This window comes from Microtus pennsylvanicus, chromosome 4 (genome assembly GCF_037038515.1).
Source record: "Microtus pennsylvanicus isolate mMicPen1 chromosome 4, mMicPen1.hap1, whole genome shotgun sequence".
NCBI classification, from domain to species: domain Eukaryota; kingdom Metazoa; phylum Chordata; class Mammalia; order Rodentia; family Cricetidae; genus Microtus; species Microtus pennsylvanicus.
Window position 1 is genome coordinate 7248200 of NC_134582.1, and position 15224 is coordinate 7263423.

General features: G+C 40.7%; 1 protein-coding gene across 11 annotated transcripts in view; it reads left to right on the top strand.

Annotated features, from left to right (window-relative positions):
- Positions 1–15224, top strand: part of Atp9b (ATPase phospholipid transporting 9B (putative)) — a 204468-nt gene that overhangs the window by 140842 nt on the left and 48402 nt on the right. The window lies entirely within an intron of this gene.

The following is a 15224-nucleotide window of genomic DNA, read 5'->3' on the forward strand; positions in this document are numbered from 1 at the left end:
CATAATTAAATAAAATATGTCCCAAATATGATCCAGCACCTTCTTTGATTAGTATTAGTTTCTAGCCAAACTACAAAGAATGCAAATACACTCACAACATAATTTAACATTGTTGTAGAATGATTTCCATTTGCAAAAAGATGGGAAATAAAAGCAGGTGTATAACCAGGAAAAACACATATGTACAGATGTGATGACTAGAGTAGCCAACTGATAACTAATTAGAATATTAAATCAGAAACAAATGGCAGGTTGAAAGTTAAAATACTCAAAACAACCCCTCTGGGTGTAAGTGGGAAACAGCTTCTGCTCACAGCAGCATGCTGTCAAAAATGCGGCTATGAACCAAAGGGCCTGGATGGCGAGTGTGAACAATGGCATCACCAAGAACTATAACCAAACATTTGATGAATATGAATTCAGCATTCTGCAGATGTTAGCTCCCATGGGGATTCTGGAAGTTTAGTGTAACTCAGGTTCCAGTTTGAGAATTTTTACTTGGATTTCAGTACAGTACCAGGTGGAGAAAATCAAGAAAGGTTAGTGCCCATAAGTGCAGATGACCCAGAAGTTCCTACTTCAAGAAACTTTGTAAATGGAAACTGTGCTTTCATTTCCTGGCTGTCCAGACCCAAATAATCACACAGAAACTAATTACAACACATTTTGGCCAGTGGCTCAGGCATATTCCTAGCTAGCTCTTACATCTTAAGTTGACTAATTTCAATTAATATATGCCTTACCACAACGCTGTAGCTTACCCATAATTCTCTGGCATCTTTCTCCTTTGGTGGCTACATGGCTCTCCCTGACTTCACCTATTCTCTCTCTTTCTCTATTCGGATTTCCCACCTCGCCTTTACTCTGTTAAACCATAGGCTGAAACAGATTTATTCATTAACCAATAAAAAAAAAACAATATAAACCATATACAGAAAGACATCAGAACTAGACTGAGGAAATGAATTATGAGTTTCCTTTCCCAATTCTAGTCAGCTGACAGGAAATTTGTAGAAGACTTCAATCTATAGCAATGCTAGCAAAAGTGTATAACGTTCCAAAATTGAAAAGATCTGGAGCAAGGAGGAAGTCAATACCAAGCATATTGAAGCTCAAGATAGCTCCTAAGATGAGCCACACAGAGGGAAGAACTCTCCAGACCAAAGTCTGGAGGGGTGGTACTGCATAGCTAGTATGCTTGGCAGACAGATACAAGAAAAAGGCCCTGAACATGAGTGCACTGCTGTTCAGTGTTCACAGGCAGCATTTGTTCAGGAGCCAGTCCATCAGAGTTACCAGTGGGAGACTTCAGGGTAAAATGATCCCACTACTATGAGCTGCCTAGTCTTGCTGATAGAGGCACTAAAACCAAATCTTCAGCATTATAATCAGAGTAAAGATCACAAACAGCCTGGGAGAACCTTCAAGAAAATTGTTGGTCCTTAAGAGAGTTTAGTTGAAGGCATAACCCCTGTATCCCAGCAACAGTTAGACACTTGCTGTGAAAATACAGGAGAGAAGACCTAAGTCAATTGATAGTGTGTGCTGATAACCAGGCTTTCACATTTAACATGCACAGGACAGCAGCTCCTTTTGCTTTGGGCAGGGATGGTGTAGGGTGCCACATTATAGACAGACCGTATGGTTGGAAAGCATGTGCTGCACTTCTTAGTAGTTATACTCCTGCTCCTTTTCCTTCCCAAAAAAATGTTTGCAGCTACATGGGGTGATTATAAAATGATGCTGATAATGTTGGTTTGGTTAACAAAAGCAAAATGTTTAGTTAAAATACACATAAGAGTAAACTTTTTTACAGTAGAATTTAGGGCCACCTAGTAGTACACACCTGCAAGCAGGAGACTGACTCAGTAGAGTTATGAGTTGAAGGCCCGTCTGGAGTACATAGTGAAATACTGTCTCAAAAATTAATTTTAAAAATAGCCAGGCGGTGGTGGATAGGTAAGTGTGGGTTGTCATACTGTCCAGAGACCCAACTAACAGTGAAAACAAGAGATAGATGTATGAATGAGCATGGAGAGACTTCAAATCATATTAATGAAGGACTAAAACACACAGAAGGAAAAAAGGAGTTTCTAATGTTTATTGGTACTAAGATTGATTAAAAAAAATTAAACCACCTCACACTTAAAGAAAAATAACTTAGCTGTAAAAGAACAAGAAGGAGGAGGAGGAGGAAGAGGAGAAGGAGGAGGAGGAGAAGAAGGAGAAGAAGGAGAAGAAGGAGAAGAAGGAGAAGAAGGAGAAGAAGGAGAAGAAGGAGAAGAAGGAGAAGAAGGAGAAGAAGAAGAAGAAGAAGAAGAAGAAGAAGAAGAAGAAGAAGAAGAAGAAGAAGAAGAAGAAGAAGAAGAAGAAGAAGAAAGAAAAAGAAGAAGAAGAAGAAGAAAGAAGAAGAGGAAAAGAAAGGGCAAAACATAAAAGGTAAAATAATCACTGGTAACTAGGAATTGAAAAAAGAACCTGGTTTCTTCCTAAACATCAAACAAGATAGACTCTACAATAAAAAGCACTTTTTAAGAAAGAGGGAACTTTACTAATAGAAGTTTGAAATACATATTTGCTTTAATGTTGCATGGAGCCACTTTTTAGTTCCCGGCAGTCCGGCTAGCTTAGACTCGAAATAATCACACAGAAACTGTATTAATTAAATCACTGCTTGGCCTATTAACTCTACCTTCTTATTGGCTAACTCTTACATATTAATTTAACCCATTTCTATTAATCTGTGTATTACCACATGGCTGTGACATACCAGCTAAAGTTCCCAGCATCTGTCTCCAGCAGCTTCATGGCTTCTCTTTGACTCCACCCTTCTTTCTCCCAGCATTCTGTTTAGTTTTCCCCACCTAGCTAAGTTCTGCCCTGCTATATGTCCAAAGCAGTTTCTTTATTCATTAATGGTAATCACAGCATACAGAGAGAAATCCCACATCACTTTAAAGGTTTCTATATACAAGCATAAAGTGATGCAGGAGAAAATTACAGTATCTGCTAATGTAGGAGGAAATGTTAGCATCATCACTTTAAGTAATTAATTGATCATCCAAGCAGGCAGGAACCAGCTAAACTAAAGTCTAAATAGTGCTGATCTCATGGAGTAGACTAATATCTTTATCTGCCACCTAGAGAATGTTTTTAGCTAGTGAGTGTGGGAAACTAATGCGGACTGAAATGAACTAGACCTTAGTTGAGTCTCAGTGAACTCCAAGGAGTGGGTGTGCCTACTTACGGTAATGGCAGAAATTACCATGAAAGTTAGGAACACATTGCAGATAGAACATAGAATTATTGCTATCTTTACCTAACATCAGAAATGGCCAAAGTTAGGAATACAGTGCAAATAGCACATAGAATCACTGCTGTCTTTACCTACCATCAGAAATGGTCAAAGTTAGGAATGCAACAGAAATAGTACACAGAATCACTCGCTATCTTCACCTGTGAGATATTCAAGGAACTTGTGTTTTCAATTTAAAAAAGAAAGAAAGATGGCGACTTGGTAGTATATGCCTTTTATTCTAGCATTCATGCAGAGAAAGGTGGATCTCTGTGAGTTTGAGGCCATCCTGAGAGTACCAGGCATCTAGGACTACATACAAAGACCTGGCTCAAGAAAGAATAAAATTTAATCATAAGAGCAGTAAAAGTCAATGACATTGGAAAGAGATCCTAAAGATGAGAACAGAAAACAGTGATGTGGTATTCAGAAGCAGGTGGAGTGTGATGGTTCACATCTGCAGGCCCAGCTGCTTGCTCAGAAGACAGAGGAGAGCCCCTTGAGTCTACATTCAAGGCCAGCCTAAGTAACACAGCAAGATTCCTTCTTTTTAGAAATAAACAGTTGTAAAGATAGAACAGCACCATTCAGCTGGCCAGTCTTTAGAAAAGACTTAATAAAAATAAGTACAACTTGAAGGTAAAATCTGGAAAAAAAATTAAAAAAAAAACAGATACAAGCATGTAGAGCAAAGCTACAATGATGATATTTTAAAATATCATAATGGAATACCAGCTCCTTATTGTCAGCAGCTTTTCAATGCAAGCACTAGAAAAATTCTTCAGGAAATGTAAGCCATTAAATCAGACCCAGAAGAAATAGTTTTTATCACCTGAAAGCATTTTTTAAATTTTCACCTTTATTTATTTATTTATTTATTTATTACTTATTTTCTGGGGGTGGTAGGTGCATGTGCATGCTACTTTACATGCATGGAGATCAGAGGACCACTTAGGGAGTGAATTTTCTCCTTCCACCATATGGGCTCTGGGGATTGAACTCAGGTCACCGAGTTTGGCAGTAGGTGCCTCTATCTGCTGAGCCATCTCACCCACCCCATCCAAAAACTATTAAAAGTCATCTTCAGAAGGATCTCCTACCACTAGCCCAAAATGATTTATGGGTATTTTTATCATTATACTTTATATAATATAAACTCGCTTTTTCAGATACAAGAATTTAGAGAGGGCATTTTATTTGTAGAAAACTGAAGCCTCAGCAAGGTCAGGAGAGAACAAGAAAGGAAAGGTAAAAGTATCTCTTTCATGTCAATCTAAAATTCCTAAATAAAGTGCCAAATCTAGTAATGTTCATATTTAAAACTCTGTACAAGTTAAGGAGAAAGTCACAATGAAGTACACAATAGTAGATAAAGCTTAACAGGTTTGAGACATGTGTTAGAAGTCATGACCTATTTATGATTTAAGAAGGAAAGCTGATAATAAAACTTGAATGTATTGAGATGCCCTAACTTTGCTGTTTGAAGCCCTGTAATCAACAAGAATATAATGTGTGAGAAGCCCCAGATAAATGTGGTCCAGCTGCAAGGCTTATTTAAATTCAGAAATCTATCACTATAAATTACAGCATTACTATAAGAAGGAAAAACCCAGGGACCTCCACCAACTCAGTAAAGCTTTTGATGAATATCAGTTCAATATATACACATGAATATCAGTTCAGTATATACACATGAAGTTCATTAGCAAGCTAGAGGTGAGGGTAGGTCAACTGTTTTCACTCTAGAAAAGGGGACTGCCAACATGTAGTCTTATAGTACGTAGCAAGCAAGCATTAGCACTTACCAGCAGGATATGTAAAGCTTTTCCCCAAGACTAGGCGCAACAAAAAGATAACACTGTCAATTTCATATTTGAATTACTAGCTCATGTCGAAAATCAAGGAAAAGATCAAAGGTTAAAAAAGGAGGATGTATCCTAACTGCTTGCTGAAAGGGTGGGTGTTGAGGCAGGAGGAATTGCAAATCCAAGGTCTTCCTGGACTACAGAGTAATTACAAAGGCAGCCTGAGCACCTTAGTAAGACCCTGCCTTAGGAGAAAAAGTAAACCATGGCTGGGCCCATGGATTAGTGTGGAGGGCTCAGCCAGCATGTGGAAGACCCTAGGTTTAATCCCTGGTACTACCAAAAAATAGGGGTCTGGTGAAGGGGGAGGAGACAGACAGCAAAGTACTTATTAGCAAATAAATAGAAAATCTAATAAATTTATAGATTAGTGTTAGAATTGGTAGGTCATTTTTAGCAAAACCAATATAGAAAAATCTATTGTGTTTACAAACAACAAAACCAAGAAAATTTTACGGAGTAGTATTCAATGACATAAACTTGAAATCATTGATGTAATTGTCTTCATGTGGTTGGAGACTGTGTTTTCTATAGCATTTGACCTTTCTCTTTCCAGAGGCTCATGCTTAGGCAGAGTATGCCCTTGCTTGGTGCAAGGCAGAGGCCCTATACTCAGGAGTGTTTGGCCTGCAGGGTGTGTGGTTGGCCGGACTGCTCTTTGTTGCCAGCCTTTCCTCTGACCTTATGAGTTGAGGGAAGTGTCTTATTTGGTTGGTGTTCCCTATGGGGATGCACCAAGTCTTCCATTTCCATCAAGAGCTTTTCTTCCTGTTTTATTGTTGTTGTTTTCAAAGCTCACTTGACTACCACCAGTGGGGCCAGAGCCTCTATAGGGTGGGTGCTGGGAGGCTGTAGAGTAAATGTCTGGGCCCTGAGGTGCTTTGGGCATTGGAGCCAGCAGTAGTGTTGATAAGCAAGGTGCTGGCCTGAGTTGTCCTAGTCATTCCCAAAAGCAGACTTTCAATGTCTGTCTCTGTTGTTAATATGTAGGTGTTTTATGACATTAGACCTCTTTAAAATGCTGATTTCCTCTTTTAAAAAACAAGAATCAAATTCTTAATTACAGCTGCCCATTTTCCATTGTGAAATTTCAGTTCATCAGAGTAAGATCCTGAAACCCAAAAATCCCTTCACTTGGTGCTGCTTTTAAACCTAAACAGTGCTTCTCAGGTACAAGCAGTCCTAGTGTTTGAGATTAGATAATAAGTCAAAAGACAAGAGGGCAGGAAGTTTTGAATATATCATTCTGCAGAAGGGAGCCACAGAACCAAAAGGCAAAAAGTAGCTGGAGCATTTACATGCCGACAGACAGTAGCTTCAGATGCACCACCACTAACCCTCAGGGCTCTATCTCACTGACCTGGGATACAAAGCCTCATTCAGTGAACAATTTGGGGCTTGAGGCTCCTTCTGCCCCCTTTTCCAATTCTAGGCTCTATCAAGTAGAACTTCTCCCAGCTCTCAAAGTCCTGAGACCAGCAGGCCTCAGCCAGAGGAGGGAGGGGTTTAATGTCTACAAACTCACCTCACATTGAAAATGGAGCACAGCCATCTTTCTTACATTGGTGTGATACTTAAGAATCCTGGCAGAACTGTATGGAATGTACTGAGGAGCAAGCCAGATGCTGTCATGGCTTCACTTGTTTGTTGAGATGGCATCTACTCTGCTTCCTGGGCTGACCTGGAACTCACTATGTAGCCTAGGCTGGCTTTGAACTCATGGTAGCCTTTCCACCTCCTCCTCCCGAATGCCAGGGTTACAGATGTGAGCCATCGTGCCTGGCCACTGCTGCCTTTCTACAAAAGCCTTTCACTCTAAGAGCCACTGAAGGAAATGTCATCCTTGGCTGAGTTTTTCCCCATTGTCTGCCGTTTATCTAGAAATGCTATGCATGTTGTGGCAGCATCTCCAGCTGCAGTCTCTCCCTACTGCTGGCTCATCACCTACTGATCCTGGCCTAGCTTGTGTTTCGGGGAAGGATGGACTCTGGATCCCTGATTCCTGAGTGTCCCAGGGGTTCTTGAAGGTGGTAGGTCTGCCGTGGCCTATCATAAAGTCCACACTAACTAAGTCATAGGCTGATGAATAACAGAGAACAAATGATATAATTATTACTGTCAGCAGCTAAGTGGCATTTCATTTCTCCCACCTCAGTCTTATAAAAAGCATGTATTTCACAGTCAGATGAAAAGACACGAGAGTGAGTGATGACCACCCCTCTAATTGTGATCTCAGATGCATCTTAGCTTTCCTGAGTGAGAGCTGTCAGCCTCTCCAGCTCAGAGGTAACTGCTGGTCAACTCTGTGGACAGGGACAGTAGATGAGCACAGATAGAAATCTGCGGAAGTCTAACAGGGCCCGTCTTGCCCCCTAGCCCCTTTTGTGTCCTGCTGAGACGGTGCACTCTTAGTGTTATGTTCCAGGATGTAAATTGCTAGTTCTGTCTCGTAGTCTCTATTTTTGTGACATAAGTAATGCTCTGTATTCTCCTGCAAGGATATGAATTCTCCCGAGCATATGTGTTGGAAGTAGGTCAGGTGTTAGCTGCTGATACCTTGTGTCCTCAGCCACAGCACAAGTTACAACAGTAGATGGTTGTTGGTGTGAACAGCTCTGATTCTGGTGAGCAGAGGTTTACTACTCGGGCGTCAGTCAGTTTTCAGACATCTTACATGGGCTGAATTCCTGCTGAAATGCTTCCGTGTAAGCTGGCATCCAAGAGCTTTACATTACCAACATAATTGTAAGGTGGTCCTTCGTATGATTGTAAATTGGGTTTGTGCTTCATCAATAAGCTTTTTGACAAGAAGCGTCCATCACAGTGGCTCTCTCATTTGCCACAGCAGAATAGAAAATGAAGTGTCCCAATAATTGCATTATAGTTTCCTTCTTGTGGACAAGAAAGCAATGTGGTATAATTAGGTTTGATTGGAGTGCACGTTTCCGGTAAGATCTGAAATTAATGATGTTGCTATAGTGACACATCTGCGGCCAGCAGCGCGTGAAACATAAAGTAATTCACTCGACAAGAGTCGACATCTGTTAGCTGCAAGGATGCAGAGCATATTGACACTGACCAGGAATGCTAGACGCTATGTGATAAATGAACAAATGATGCTGAAACAGGAGGACGGATAATTTGTACTTAATCTGCTGGGAGAACTTTAATCTTCTCACTGGTTGCATTTGACAATGCCATTGTTTAAAGAACAATGCTGCAGTGAACTCATAAATTTTAAAACTTAACTCACGGTGCAGCCTATTAAAGCAATACATTAATTCCTTTGCTAGGAAGTTTTTGTCTTCATGTAGAACAAAACCATTGCTTGAAACAACAGGATTTTTTTTGACTTATATTTTAATTATAGCCTCCATTACACGAAATGTCATGTTCAGGTTTGAATACTGTGAGGTTCATAGGACAGTACCATCAGGAGAGAAATGCTGTTTTCATAGTTTTTAAAAGCAGCAAAAATAATGGATGTATGTGCTAGTTAGTGTATATACAGTAGGAAGATCTTGAAACTAAGACGTAGAGGGAATTTTTAATGTCCTTCAAGCCAGAAGGCCACTGAGGTCTCTCCATACTGGTGGTAACTGCAATAGTCACTTGCAGCAAACATGCTGTCTTACTAGGGCAGCCATTCACTAAAGTCTGTACTTGGGTGTGAGTGCTATAATTAACATTTTGGGTGTTTAGACTGATTGAGATACTCAACACAGACAGTGACTGAGCAGACATTGGGAAAGGCCTGATTGACAAGGAAAGTAGACTACTTCTACATGAATAGGATGTGTGTGTCTGTGTGTGTGTTTGATTGATTTGTATATGTGTGTGTGTGGATGCGTGTGAATGTTCATACCTGTATGTGTGGTGGTCAGAGGACAAGTGTGGATGTTTTTCAGGTGCTCCCCACCATGTTTTTAAGATAGGGCCTCTCACTTACCTGGAGCTCCCAGGTGAGCTAGCTTGACTGACTGTTGAACTCCAGGCTGTGTCTCCACCGGGGATTACAGGTACATGTGGACTACTATGCCCAACTTGCTTTGTTTTGTTTTTTGACACAGGATCTTACTATGTCACCCTGGCTGGTCTGAAACTGTGTAGATCTAGCTAGCTTCAAACTCAAAGATCCTCCTGCCTCTGCCTCCTGAGTGCTGGGATTAAAGGTGTGCACCACCACCATGCCTCACCAACTTTAAAAAAAAAATGTAGGTTCTAGAGACTGGACTCTGGTCCTCATGCTTGTAAGCCACATATTTTATCAACTGAACTATTTCTCCAGTTTCGTTAGTTTTTTAAAGACAGTTCTCTACATAGCCTAGACTGGCCTTGAACTGCTAATCATGCCTCACCCTCCTGCGTGCTGGGATTATGTGTGTGCCATGATGCCCTACTCAATAATGTGTTTTAATGACCATTGCGTGTGGTTTGGCCATCACCAGGGAGATTTTGTTTTCATTCACTCATTGTTTAGCTGTGATGAGTGATCTTTATTAGCCATTTCTTTGCTTTGTTCGAATCTTCACAGAAAGTTCTGTGGACCTGGGATGAGCTGGTCCCTGTGTATTGTAGGTGGCTTCTTCTGTTAGTCTGTTAAAAATCACCTGTCTGTCTGTGTATTAAGGCTTGGTAGAATCTCAGTGTACCGTCAACTTGCAGCCTAGTGGCTCTGATCAGAGGTTCCCATCTGCTCCCTTGCATTGACTGCATCTGTGCCACCCTGAGAATGATGCCTGCAGGATCTTTCATTTCTTAGAAAGCAATTTCCTCTTTGCCTGCCTTGCTCACTGCAGTCCAGAAAGCTGCTGCTTTATAAAAGACTACTGTGTTGTTTTCTCTTAGAAATCACAAGAAAACCTGTTATCACAGGAACTGCATGTCATAAATAGCTCAATGTCATTCTCGTTGATGTGATGGCTCCCTCACCACCTGATTTTATAGCCAGCACCTCTTTTTTAATAGTTTCCAGTTTGGAACCTGTCAGTTTCTGTCATATTAAGATGACAAAGTATCTGGAAATCACAAAGTGATTGAGCCATGAAAAGCACCAAGATGAGACAGAGGAAGAACTCTGTGATGCCGGGCTCGCCTGGGACTGACGTAAGGGAGTCTGAATGACTGCAGGAGGCAGTGCAACAATGAAAACTTTTTTTTCAGAAAATTCTGAAGATCCCTCTTGCTTTGTGAGTGTTTTGTGCATTCACCTAAGGAGCGTCTGTCTATACACAACAGTGCAGATTCTACGATCCTGCCAGGTAGGATGTGCTTAACCAGAAGACTGAAATATCAGAGACACTTCATTCTTCTTATCTGGTGGGCAATACTATTCAGTGGTTTGAATATATCAGTTTTGAACTGTCTCAAACTGCTTATTATAGCCTAGACATTTTAAATATACAGTTATTACATTGTAGTTTGAGTCAAATGAAAAACTCAGACTATCTCTCTCTCTTCCACAGCACTGGTATAGCTATTATATAGTGCTTACCACAATCCAGGTTTAGAAACTTCTCCCAGAGCAACCCTGTATGCACTGAATCACTCCTCACTCAGTATCTTCCTCTGCTTATAGTCCGAAGAAACCCTGGCCCGACTTTCTTTCCCTGTGGATTTGCCTGGTGGGCACATATGGATGATATAAAACATCTGGGCCCTTTGTGTTGGGCTTCATTTAGTAGAATATTTTAAAGATTAATCCCTAGTGTAGAATATAGTGAGTACTTCATTATTTCTTCTGATAAAGACTATTCTAGTGTGTGTGTGTTTCATTCTATTTATCTACGAATGAATGAATGGACATTGGGGTTGTTTCTCCCTTTTTGCTTATTGGAGATAATTCTGCTATGAATGAGTAGACATTTAGCCAGAGCAAAGCAGACATGAAAAAGAAGTAGCGTCCATATTATAAAGGAGAGTAAAACTGTCTGCTTATGTATGGTGAAGTCTTGTATATAGAAATCATCGTGGATCTCTGCAAACCTAATAGCCAAAGTATCGACAACAAAAGCACTCTGAACAATGAATTGTACTTTTATATACTAGCAATAAACTATCCCAAGGTTGAATTAGAAGGCAATTTCATTTAGAATAGCATCAAAAATTAAAACATTTCATAGTATAAATATGCCTACTCAGGAGGCTCCGGCAGAATAATTACAAGTGAGACTAGCTGGGCTGCATAGCAGAAGGAAAGAAATCTAAATACAGAGCTTTATAATATCTTTTCTGGGAGGAGGAAATATTATAGTTATCTTCATAATTATTATCCTAAGAGGAGGAGATAATAGTTGTAACCTGGGTTTCTGTTACCTTTTGCATCATGTCTCTTAAATGTACTGTGCAACAATATATTTAATATTTTAGTGTTCTCTGTGGTCCCCCCCCCCATCGTCTTTGTGCGTGTGTGATGTTACTCTTGAGATTTCCCCAAAGATGCTAAGATGCAAGATACAGTAGCTAGCATTGTTGAACTTGGGAAACTTAGGGTGGAAATACTGTATCACGGGCTAAAAAAGGAGGATTAAATAGGCACATTCAAACCCTAAATTCACTGTCTAGAAATAGTTTGAATGGATTGATTATAATGATATGTCTTTGTGTTGGGAAAGCATCTGATACCACTGTGGACCTTTTGTGTTTGAAATGCTAGATTTTTCTTTGCCAGTAACCTGGGAAAAAAATACCCCATCAAATGAATATACATGATGCAAATACGTAGTGTCATATATGCCTTTTCCCATGCATCTTTAGTTCCTAGGTTTTTCTTTTGTTTTATCAGGTTTTTGTTTGTTTGTTTTCAGTTTTATTATTGTTTGTTTTTTTTGAAATGGGGTCTTACTACACATCCCTGGCTGACTTGGAACCTTGTAAACCAGACTGCCCTGGCACTCAAAGAGATCCACCTGCCTCTGCAGCTTAGGCGCTAGGTTTAAAGGTTTGGGCCACATCACATCTTGGTAGTTTCCAGTTTTAATTAAACTTTTTTCTTTATTCTTTTTATCAGCAGCAATTTTCACTCCAAGTTATGAGCTGGACTTTGGGGGTGACATTGAGATAATACAGAGTCAAGCTGGGAGGACAATCATGTGATGCAGAGCTTCATAGCCTGTCCAGAGCCAGAGCTTTGATCCCCAGCACTTAGCGGGCCAGATCCCTAGCTGGGAACAGTGGCACACAACTATAATGCCAGCATTCCAAAGGCTAAAACAGAGTCAAGAGTTGGAAACTAGCCTGGTTTATGTTTCTAGACCTTTCTCTCTTGGCCTCCTTGAGCCCTGTCCCTTGGGTCTGCCTTCCAGGAGCGTCAGTTCTAAATCTGCTTCCATGCAGTCCCTGAGGGCACTCCTCTCCATGTCTCGCTGCTGATCTCTTGGACCACTCATCCTCTCAGAGAGATTCCTGCCTTGCCTTCCCTTCCTTGCATTTGAGGCCTCTGGAAGTAAGGCTTTTTCCGATGCTTGTCTCTAGCTGTGGGATTTTGAGCAAAGGAACCCACACTGCCATACTTTATGTTTCTGAGATGTCATGAATCACCCTACACACTTTTAAAGACTGGGTGTGAAGTAGCTGACAGCAAACAGCACAGGCATGTGAACTCTAGTTGTTTACTACACCAACCCTATGTTTGCCACATAGGCAATTCCCCAGTTATTTGAAGTTGATGGAGATGTGGGAGTTGGGGGCTGTGGAAGGTAACAACCAGGTGTGTCAAACGCTGTAAAAAAAAAAAAAGGTAGCTCTAGATGGCATAATGAAGAATTCTATTGTCTAACCTGAGCAGTTTATATTTAGAAGGGTGAACCATATCAAATTACTGGTTACTTTTAATCAAGAGATTTCTGTTTTATAAATATAGCACAGGTGGGAAGTGTGTTAGAAAATATTAGACATGAATTTAAGAATGCCTTCAAGAGGTTCACAAAGAGAGCAGAGGAGGGAGAACTGGGAGTAGGGTGATATCAGGGTGCAGTTGGTAGCACCTCTTACATGTCTGGTACTTTATACATCCAGTGTGCCACCCGGATGCCTGTGAGATCCCTGTGCCACCTTTGGTGGCATGTCACTGTAAGGAGGCAGTGGTGAGGATCTTGCTTGTCAGTCAGGGCTCTTGCAGATGAACACAGTGTCTCTACAGCACATTTAACAAAGATCTGAAATAAAAGCAAGAGTTAATTATGGTTTACAGCAATTTATGAAGGAAATAGAGTGTGCACCTGCATTAAGCTTTTGGGCTCTGAGGGAGAGAAGAGGTTAGGATGACTTACCCTGGGTAATGACAAGACTGTGCACGAGCAGCAGCACAGCTGGACACAGGAGACTTGCTGGGTGTAGGAGGTGCCTGACCACAACCCACTAAGCTTCCCCAGGAAAGCTGCTCGGCCTGGAGTCATGGCAGCCAGAGCATAGCAGAGGTGCACTGTTACTGCTTACGAGTCTCTAGTACTTGCATGAGATTGTCTGAAGACAAAGAACTGGGGAGGCGGGCATGATGTTCCACCCTGACTGGGGCTTTGGCAGTTGTTTGCTCTGGGAGAGGCCATTCTTCTCTATGATATATCAGCCACATTCCCATGGAAGTCCACATATCTAAGAATATTTGGCCAGTTTAATTTGGCCTTGATGCCTGCGGAGATAGGAGTGAAGGGATGTGGGGGTGTGAGAGGGCAGGAAAGGTGACACAGAGTTGAGGGAGAAGGGACGTGGAGATGGCACTGTGAAGAGTTGGAGAAGGGAGAATGGCTATGATGAAAATGTATAAAATTCTCAATAAAATTATTTTAAATTATTTATAAACAGCTTCTCATTATTAGTCTAACCTATATCAGTATTTGTTGTAATATTATTTTAACTTTACATATAGAGTAAAATACTGACCTCCTTGGCCCATTCTAAGTTATCATCAAGGAGAAAAGTCTATAAAAAATTGCTATTTACATCAAGTCATCTAAAACAACATTTTTGCATATAATTCGTCTAGAATATTGTCAACTTTGGGAACACATACTTTGGGAACTTTCTGTTTACCAGTTAGTGTTTTATTTTATTACCTTTGACTTCGTAGTGCTGGAACCCTGTCTGTCTTTGTTATATACCATATACAGAGCTCCCCTTTTACCTGAGGCTGGGCTGCTGTTGTGATATTTAATGTAACATGCATCTTAAGGTAATTCCACTTTGAGACTGCCATAAACTACGTCTTACATAATGATTTCATTTCTGGTTCTCTGAAGCTGGAGCCATCTACTCTAGATGTATAGTGCCCACGGTGAGTGCACAAGGCTACAGCCAGTGTTGCTCTTGAGGAATTTGTAGTTATAATAAATGTGTCTAAGAGGGCTTGTCAAAATGTACAGATCTGCTCTTTTGTAAAGAAGATCCTGTATTATTCTGGAAAGTTCCAAGTCAATAGCCCATTTTGCTCTGAACGTAAATTGAGACTAGTCATTGACAGGTCCTGTCAATATCATGTATGCCAAAGAAAATAAAAGACATAGAGATGTTTTGTAACCATATGAAAAGCCACCGCGTTGGCCGTCACACTGCTCACTGTCAGTTGCTAACCTTGCTGTATGTGCTTTGAGTCCAGTGCCGAAGCCCCAGTGCAGACGAGACTCAAGTTCCTTGCATGGCAGCTCCCATTTCTCAGCTAAAAGGGCATTTAAGCATTCCTTTGTTGTTTTTACTTCTGTGAAATCAGGTGAACTAATCATGTGCATGTACTGCAGTGTGTTTGCATTACATGAGATATATGGGTTAACTATTTGCAGTCCTGGGTATAGTCATTTTAATGCGTCTGCTCTGCTTTGAGGAGACAGTGTTAAATAATGGCTTTCTTAGAAACTCAGTGAGGGAAATTGTCTCCCGTCTCACAACCCTTTCTTCTCATTGTAAGGGTTAAACATCTGTAGCATTTACCTCTCTACCAGTAATGATTGCTTTCAAAGGTCAGTCTTTAAGTCTACTAAGCTATGCTAATTTGGGGCTAGGTCATGTTGTTCTCCAGCTCAGCACTGTGACTGAGTCATTGGTGACTTAGCTTCCTATGTATGCCTTATTCA